Source organism: Opisthocomus hoazin, chromosome 4 (assembly GCF_030867145.1).
Source record: "Opisthocomus hoazin isolate bOpiHoa1 chromosome 4, bOpiHoa1.hap1, whole genome shotgun sequence".
NCBI lineage: Eukaryota > Metazoa > Chordata > Aves > Opisthocomiformes > Opisthocomidae > Opisthocomus > Opisthocomus hoazin.
The window spans coordinates 10,645,176-10,654,226 of record NC_134417.1 but is presented as its reverse complement, the minus strand read 5'-3'; the positions used below and the strand labels follow the sequence as shown (position 1 = coordinate 10,654,226).

The following is a 9,051-nucleotide window of genomic DNA, read 5'->3' as shown; positions in this document are numbered from 1 at the left end:
CTGAGCAGGAGATGGCGGCGGAGCGGCGGAGCCGGACGCGCTCGCCGGCAGCAGCGCCCCCTCTCGCGCGGGAGGACGCACCCCGCTCCCGCTGCGGCCCCGGGCTGAGGGAGGCGCCGCCGGCGGCGGGGCGGTGGCACCTGGCGCGGCCTGGCGGGGCGGAGCGGGGGCCTGGGGCCGGTCCCGTGGAGAATCCCGGTGGAAAGATCTCGATCGAATGCACGGCTCGCCTTTTCCCGGGGGAGGAGGGGGTCATGCGGCGGGCGGGAGGCGCGGCCGTTGGGGGCTGCGGCCGTTCCCCTCGGCCCCACGCGGTGCGGGCGGCTCCGGCCCCGGGGAGAGGGGCCCGTTCCGTCAGGCAGCGGGCACCGGCCGGGCCCTGGCGCTCCGCCCGGCCGGCTGAACCGCCCTCGCCTCCCGAAAGGCCGAAAACGTGGTCGTGGAGGGCGGCGGGGGCCGGGGCCGAGGCGGAGGCCCGGCCTTGTCAACCCTCCCGCGCCGGCCGCGCTGGCGCTGCCGGGGCCGAGGCGCGAGCAGCGCCATTTGCAGCGGGCGGCGGGGTCTGTGAGGGGAGCGGGGCGGCGGGACGCCGGCTACTGCGCTGCGGGGATGGGAGGCGCGGGGCTTCCACCGCGAGGCCGGCTGTCGGTGCCCGCTGGACGCTTTCCCCATCAAGGGAAGGGAGACCGCCCGCCGTCCCGTACATCTGCTGACACCTGTCAGGAACCCTTGGCTCTGGGCTTGGACTCAAACCTTCCGCTGGTCCACAAAAGACGCCTCTGTTCCTTACAAGGGTGGCTAAAGGAATATGTTTCAAGAGAGCGCAAAACACTTTTAAAGAAAAAAAAATTTACAATTTGGTGATTTGATTTGCAAAACTGCCTGGCAACACTATGTGTGATTAAAATCTTTTAAGGTTTAATGATTCCCAATGCTGTGTGTTTGGAGTCAAGTTTTGCACACCTGACGTCAGTACATATCTTTAGCACTAGCTTTAGTAGGAGCAAGATCTGATCGCTGTGTTTTCCTCATAGTTCTGGTGAAAAACGCCTAGGACTAGGTCTTCAGCTTCAGCAGTCTGGCATTCCTCCTCCGATTCCTCTGGACGTGCATATTTACATGAGCTGATCAACCAGGCCTAAGTTTTAAACCCCGAGTATAATGCACTGGTCTCATTTTTTTCTAGTACGGATGGGAGGAGCTGTTCATAGTGAAAAATAAACATTGCTGAATAATTAAATAATCACAAATGCTTAAACAGTATTCCAATCTTGTAAGGACCAAATTCTCACTGCTTCCTCTAATTTTTCATTTCTCCCCAAAATGCTCATATTCTTGTTTTTTGCCTTGTACAAAATGTGCTAACATTGGAGATTTGCCAGTGACCTAGATGGCCTAGAGCAGATGACCTACATTTAGAAAAAAAAAGTTTAAAGGTTAAAAAACAAGGCTTTTTTCCTGGAAAATACTTTGGCAAGCAATGACTGGCCACACCACTTGCTGTAGTGGAGAGTTGCTATGTACAGTTGGGTTTTGTGTCAACAAGAGTCAAAGGTGCTTTGTGACTGAAGCGAGAATGTCCAATATCAACTGCTTGTGTCGTCAACTGCTTGTGTCGCAGTGTACTTACAGGAATACCACATACGAACAATTGTTAATGATACCATTGTCATTTAAGTTGTCATTGTCATTAAAATGTGGAATTGAGCTCCTAGGGAAAATCCTAGCACTGTGGAAGTCCACCACAAAGTTCAGTAGGAGTCATGGGTTTCCTATTACATGAGAGCATGCTCTGATTTGTTTCATGCAGGAAACAGTTCTGACATTATTCTTGGTCAGCACCAAGATGGGCTTATGCGAGTAGATAAATCGCCCTTCTTAACATTAATTTGGTTTAGACATCACTTTTTAAAAATACCAAGTCTCTCCAGTCTATATCTTATAAAGCCAATTTACCCCAGGAAACTACATAGTGAGACTTCAGAGGGTTGTGAGGATGCACCCTTTTACAAATATCCACAAGCTCAGTGGGATGTGGATTCTTCTAGAGGCTGTGAGCACATCTGCCCCAAATCAGGGTTCCTACAATCGAGCATCTATATCTTACTGTCTTATTTCCCGTAGGAACTGGTGCCTGAGAAATACGACTACCTGTGTATAAATGTATGTGCTACGCTGTTGCCATACACGGGTCTGAAAATGGGCGACATTAACTTCCAGCCCTGTTTCACCTCGTCGCAAGCAATGGTGTAGCCTGTGCTGCTCTCCCACTCCCTCCTTTTCTGTTTGGTGCTGCTCACAGCTAGCATTTATTTCCTCAAAGCAGATGGCTTGTTTTTTCTCAAAATGACTAAGGGAAAAAAATCCACAAACAATACACATGGATAAAACCTCCACTCTTCTGCTTTACTCTTTGGTTTTCTTTTTCCTTATATGTTTTTCTGTTTCTCTACCCTAGGACCTGGATTTCCTTTCCTACCGCTTCTCTGTCCAAATTTGTTCTTCATTCTCTCCTCCTAATGACCAGACCTTTGTCACTGGAAATACACTGGCCAGCTGTTTATTCCAAAAGTGCTTAATCCCTGCTGCACCTGCTACAGCTTTTAGCGTTAAAATTAATTTCTCAACAAGAGGTAAAACAATGATTTCTTATGCTTGCAACATTTCTCTTCACATAAAAACCAGAACTTAAAAGTTAGCCCAGTCATGGGTAATAATGTCTGAAAGACGTTGCTTCAGTAAGCCCTTAAATGTGGGCTAATAGGGTATAAATTATAATATACAAGCACATAATCTAGAGGATTTATTATTCACAACCAAAAGAAACAAGAGTCTAAGAATGTACATTTGGGAGATGAGTAAGACATTCTCTGTTTGTCACTGGGATTGAGGTCAATAATATCCATTTTAAAGCAATTAACCCAGCAAGCTAAGTGCCGTGAAAATTATCATGCCGAAAGACTAATGGGCTATTAAATCCATCTCCCTTCACTACTGATGGGCATACAGAATTAATCCTGGGATTAGGTATATCGGATCTGTGGTAAACGGCTCCTGCAATATTTGTATATGAAGAGTTTTCTGAAAATGCTGAGAGAGAACACGGCAAGGGTATCTGGCGGGAACGCTCACCGACAGGCGCTGTGAAATTTATGCTCAGTCAGCTGAGCATAAATCAGTGTGTCCAAGCCTGGCCTTATTTAAACTGTAGTTTTTCATTAAAGAATAGATACATTTTAGTAAGAGATCAAATCAAGAGAAAGTCACAGTAATGTTTGTATAAATCATTGCTGATTGTTGACAGTTATTTAAATCTAGAAAATGTAACTGCAGGAAGCAGTCAGACAAATATGATTGAATTACAAAATTGTGTTTATTTGAAATGCCATTTCCCATTGACATTTCCCACCCACTGCTATGACTTTAACATAGCAGGAAAGGTAAACAACTGATAGCGCTGCCTTTACCCATAGCCGCTCTTTGTAGGAAACAGACGTCGTGATAGAGGAAGGCACAGTCACATCAGCTTGGTTTTTTGTAATGCACGAGTTAGTGGTCTTTATTTTTTTTTTAAATGTCATATTTTACTAGTGTGACATACACCTAATTCCTTTTGAGTAATGTAGGGTAGGGAAGTGATTTTCAGCCACCACAGCAATGAAAGTCTGAGACTCAAAGCAGACGTGCTGGCTCTGAGGGTGATGTGGAGGAGGTTGGAGGTATGAGGTGAGAGACACAAAAACTAGAGGTAGCGGGAGAGCGGGAAGTATCGGAAAGACCAAAAAACATAGACAGAAAAAAGCAATTCTTCTTTAGTCTCCTCCCTCAACAGTTTGTGACCTATCTGCTATATCTTTATTGGTGGAACAGCTTTTACAGATTCCAGGTGAGATAGCTTGAAGCTGTGCAGAGCCAGGTACCAGGCATTAATAGCAAGACACATACTCTCCTCCCTGCAGAGTACACTAGCATTGTCCTATTAATCTGAACAAACCAGGCGGGTTTAAGAAGAGGACCATAAAGGAGTAGAATGACTTCCCAAAGATAACACGACATCAACATCAGAGGTGGTTAAAAAGCCTTGTCTTCCCTCTTAGATTGATGTTCTACTTTTGGTGATTGCTAAGAATGACGGTTCCATTGTAAATGATAATTTAGATGAGCTTCTTGCAGTCATTAATTTTTCTAAACTGAGTGGAAAATTTGAAATGAAATTGTCCTGGTTTTGGCTGGGATAATTTTCCTCAGTAGCTGCTCTGTTTGGGGTTTAGTAGGAGAAGAATGTTGATAACACTGATGTTTTCACTTGTTGCTACAAAATCATGGACTTTTCCCAGTTTCTCACGTTCAGTTAATGAGCAAGTGGGCAGGAGCTGGGAGGGAGCACTGCCAGACAGATAGCCCAAGCTGGCCAACAGGAATATTCCATACCATAAACGTCATGCTCGGTTGGCTGGGGGACAGGGATCTTTTATCTTTATTTCTCATTTTTCCATGAGTTTGAATCCTCTCTTGTCTGGGAGTTCTAACTTTTCTGGGAGTTTACTCTTTTTCAGGAGTTTTACAGAATTTGCAAAAATCCACAAGTTTGAGGTTTCATGATCACTGCTCAGGGACTGGCTGTGAATCAGTCATCAGGTGGTGAGAAAAATTGTGTTGTGTATAATTTGTTTTGCATATTCATTATTATATCATTTGTAGTAGTATTGGTAGTAGTAGTATTTCCTTTGTTGCCTTATTGAACTGTTTTAGCTCAACCCACAAGTTTCCCCTCGTGTCCATTCTCCTCACCACCCCGCCGGGGGGAAGGAGAGGGGTGAGCGAATGGCTGTCAGGTCCTGGCTGCCAGCTGCTGGGTTAAACCACGACAGAAATGAATCAGTGACATCCTAAAGTTAGTGTTGTTAAAAATATGGTTTCTTTGGCCGAGTTAAATCTATTACTGTGTAGTTCAGTTGAATCTGCTTGAAGCTTTTCAGGTGGAAGGACTGAGATTTCCTGGATGGACTCCCATGTAGCACTGGTTATCCTGCACACCTACCTCTCTTCACTTTTAAAAGTTAACTAAACTATTAACATCTCTGTCACAGAAATACTCTCCTTAGGCCTTCTGTATCTTCTATTTTTGTTTTCTTCTCACAAAACTTAAAAAAAATGTATATCGATAAGGTAAAAGAAAAAGTTACATTACTGAATTCTAGCTGTTTAGAAAGTTATGTAGAAGTTGAGCAGCTTTTGTGTTACTTCAATTGTGCTTACAGTTGTTAACTAAACACTGTGCTCTCCTGCCCGGACTGGAACTACCAGGGGACCTTGTGAGCCTGTCTTGCCGAAGAGCACAATTGTTTCACCGCTTTAACATTTACAAGTTCCTTCAGGCACTGTGTTCAGTGAAGAACGATTTGATTTTTTTCAGTGGGAGATTTTTGAGTGCAGGATTGTCCCAATTCATAGTGTAATCCAGTCTAGTTCAACAGGAGGTTTACAGATCCAGAGAGGACATTTCAGCAGACTGACTTGTTCCAAAGTAACAGGAATTTTTAATTTTTTAAATTTTAGTGAGGAATTTTGATAGCTGAGGAGACATTATACTCTTCCTGCTTTCTAGCTTGGTCAGTGATGTTGAATGGTTATCAATATTTCAACCTTGGCCCTTTATTGGACACAGTTCTTGAATTTCCATCATACCTTTAAGTGTACAAGATCATGTTCCAGTTTGTAACCACAGACCAGGTAGTGGAAAGAACATGCCTACATACAGCTGCCGTGAAGGCAAAACACCTGTCATAGGAACATCTTGTACGTGAGGTGAATGTGTTTTATTTGGAAGTTCCTCCCTACAGTACCTTTTCCTTATTTTTAGGGTATGCGCCAATGTTTCTGTTACTGATTTTGTACCGGGTTTTGTATTTTCTTTTTGTATTGGCTTGTCATTTTTCTATAAGATCCTGTAGCTGAATGATGTGTTATGAACTGTACCACAGATCACAGGACTTTTTCTAAAATGATTGTTGCATGCATCCTTTCAGAGGAATGTGCCAGAGGAGAGTGGAACCCTTTAAACTGAAACGGGAGCATATTCATATTCGATCCTGTGAACAGCAACAGAAAAATAATGGTAAGCCATATCATATCTCACATTTGCTGGAACCGCCCACGGCAATGTCAGCAGGACACAAGGCAGCCTAGAGCCGGGTTGTGGAACCGATATGAACAAAGCGAGGAGGAGGCAAACAGATGACCTTAGGAGACAAAGACCTCAAAGACAGACCTCAATGGTGGAAAGAGAGTTTAACTCTTTCTAACTTTTGGCTCTAAATTAGGAGAGGGAGAGACGGAATCTAAATAGATATCTAAACCACTGACAATGTCTGTAGATTTGGCTACATAAAGTACTAAACCAGGAAATGCTCTCCCAGGTCTCTGAACAGCAACAACTTAATTTGCACATTAAAGTTTTTATAACATAACTTATTTCTTGGCCTATGAATAGGTTTGTATTTAAAGCCCAATGTATTTTCAAGTTCAGTCCTTCAGTACTTTTTCCACCTGATGACAAGCATTTCGTGCCTGTTTTCTGTAAAACTCCCATGGGAATGAAGAGAGGCCTTTGTTCCTCTCCAGTAATGAATCTAAATTATTGATTAGTCAGTCAAATTTGTGGAAACTACTATCAGTTAGTGTTGTCTTAGAACTGCCTTAGATCTGGCAAAAAGAATTACAGGTAATTTGAGAAGTATCTTCAGTGAGGGAAACACAATATTACAATAGACAGGAGAAGTAATATTCTCAACCAGTGTTCTTTTATTTGCCCATGCTTTAAAAAAGTCACATATTCTCCTTCAGACTTCCCTAAAATTTTAATTATTTTAATAAACATCACTTGAGGGCTGATTTGGGGAACATAGAGTAGAATTAACTGTTCTGAGCAGGCATCTTTTACTGCTCATGGTAATCCTGAAGCCGTGTTTACAACTGGAATCTACACACAGAAAACAGGTCCAAAACTTTCTAATTCTCTAAGACAACCTGACTACATAAAGAATGAAAAAAGTCAAAAAGAAAGGAAAAAGTGAATTGAGTCTAAGGTGCCAAGACAAGCCACAAAATACCCATCATGTGCTCCATTGTCTGAAACACCAAGATGGTAAATCAGTGCCTCCGAGGTGGTAGTGTTTGAATCTTGCATAAAACAGAGTTTTGTACGCCGCAGCAAAAAAATCAATGAACGTAACAAGTATCAGAGTAGCTAAGAATCATGGAAACATCCATTTGGATTTGAAGTGGGATGAAAAAACACAGTATCTTAGTATAAAGCAATGGAGATGGACATAACATACGGAAATTTGGGAAACAGAGCTTTCCGATGACAGACATTCAAACAGAAGAATAAAGAAAATAAGCTAGGTAATACCAATATGGGAAAATGAAGTTCTTCAGTCATGCCATTTCTGAAGTGGACTGCAAAAGGAAACCTGATCCTTCAGATTTAGTGTAATGTTTCTCGTTACTGTAATTTCAAAATCTCAGATACTGTCACCAAGTTTTTTTTCCATGAATACCTGAGAATCTGCCTTGTCCACACTGCAGTTCCGTTATTCAAGGAGGAGAAGAGAGAAGGGCTTTATGACTGGTAGTATTAACAGGTTAAAAGTAAGAGCACTAACAAGATGGACAAAACCCCCAAAATCCCCTGGCGAGCGTAGCACAGGCTAATGCAGCTGCAGTGAACAGACACGGATAATCCCCGGTAGCTGCAAATATCCTCTTAAGGGAGGTTTCTGCAGGAGAAGCCTAATCTCAAGCTATACCTGGGAAAAGTACTGCTAAAACTAGTAACACTTTAGCATTTTCTCTCCATGTCATTTAGTTTGGAAGTAAAAGAATGAACCCTCAAACTGTTGATTAGGATAATTAATTTAACACAGAAGTAAATCCCCTCACATTAGGACCTCCTGTGCATTCTGCTGTACAGCAAGAGCACCTGCAGTGGCTTGCCTTGAACTGAGGGTTTTCAACATTGCAAGCCGGAGTTGTAGGTAGAAACAGCTTAAAAAAAATTTAAGGTTTCTTTTAAGAATGCATTCTCTGGTTAAGTGGCAATGATGAGCATGTTTCTTTGAAATAATGTGTGTGAAATTCAGTTGAGAATGCAGATCTTGAAAGCATTTGCCAATTAGAAAAACTCTTTCTTAACCAAGAGGAAAAAGAGAAATGCTCATCAGCATGTGACTTAACCAAAATGAAGCTTTTTTCATTACATGACAGGAATATGTAATATTTACTGGTTACATGCTTAAATAAATCAAATTTGAAGAAAAAGAAACAAATTAACAATGAAGGTATGGCAGGCACGATAATATTGCACATACTGTGTTTTGGCAACTGGAAAAGAATTGCAGCCTGACTAGAACAAAACCTTGGCTTGGTTTGTTTTTCCAGTTTGGTTTGTGGACAAGGGAGTTAATGGAAGAGAATAAGCAAATACTCTAAAACAGCAGCGTGGATGAAGAATCTGGGATAATGTCCGCTGAGAGCCACACCCTTGTTATTGAAGAGCAGCGTCTCACTGACATGAACAGAGGAATTTGAGAAATACAGCCCTCAATGTCCAAAAGGTTTTTAAATAAATGAAAAAAAAAAATTAAACAAGTTCCTCCAGAGTACCATGGATGAGAGAAATAGGCAGAGAGAAGAAACCTGACAGTTAGGAAATCATCACAAATATGGAAACAAAAGTGTTTCAGAAGCTATTAGGTAAGCACAGTATTTCTTACAACTTGGGACTTTTAATCAAGTCTGTTGCAATAGTTAGACTTTGTGACACTGTGAGTATAATTTCCTTAGAGCTATTTTAAGTTTATCCTGACTTTGCTAAATCATCAAGATACACTTCCTGAAGACGTAGGGCATTTTGCATCCTGCTCTTCTTCATGTGGGGTTGTTTCAGACCTCAGTACTTTACTACTTAAGGTCCAGCTTTCCAATTTTTCAGCTTCAATGTATTCATAGCCAGCTTATAAATGTTGCTTGGATGCCAGAACTACCCTT

At 42.4% G+C, this 9,051-nt stretch overlaps 1 long non-coding RNA gene across 2 annotated transcripts; it reads left to right on the top strand.

Annotated features, from left to right (window-relative positions):
* The first annotated feature begins 2,462 nt into the window (after positions 1-2,462).
* Positions 2,463-8,758, top strand: LOC142361105 (uncharacterized). Of its 2 annotated transcripts, none has more exons than XR_012763631.1 (3): positions 2,463-2,633; positions 6,030-6,118; positions 8,443-8,758. It is a non-coding gene; the product is annotated as an uncharacterized LOC142361105 (long non-coding RNA). The 2 variants fall into 2 exon arrangements; XR_012763630.1 differs by lacking the exon at positions 2,463-2,633 and adding an exon at positions 4,559-4,641.
* The last annotated feature ends 293 nt before the right edge of the window (positions 8,759-9,051 follow it).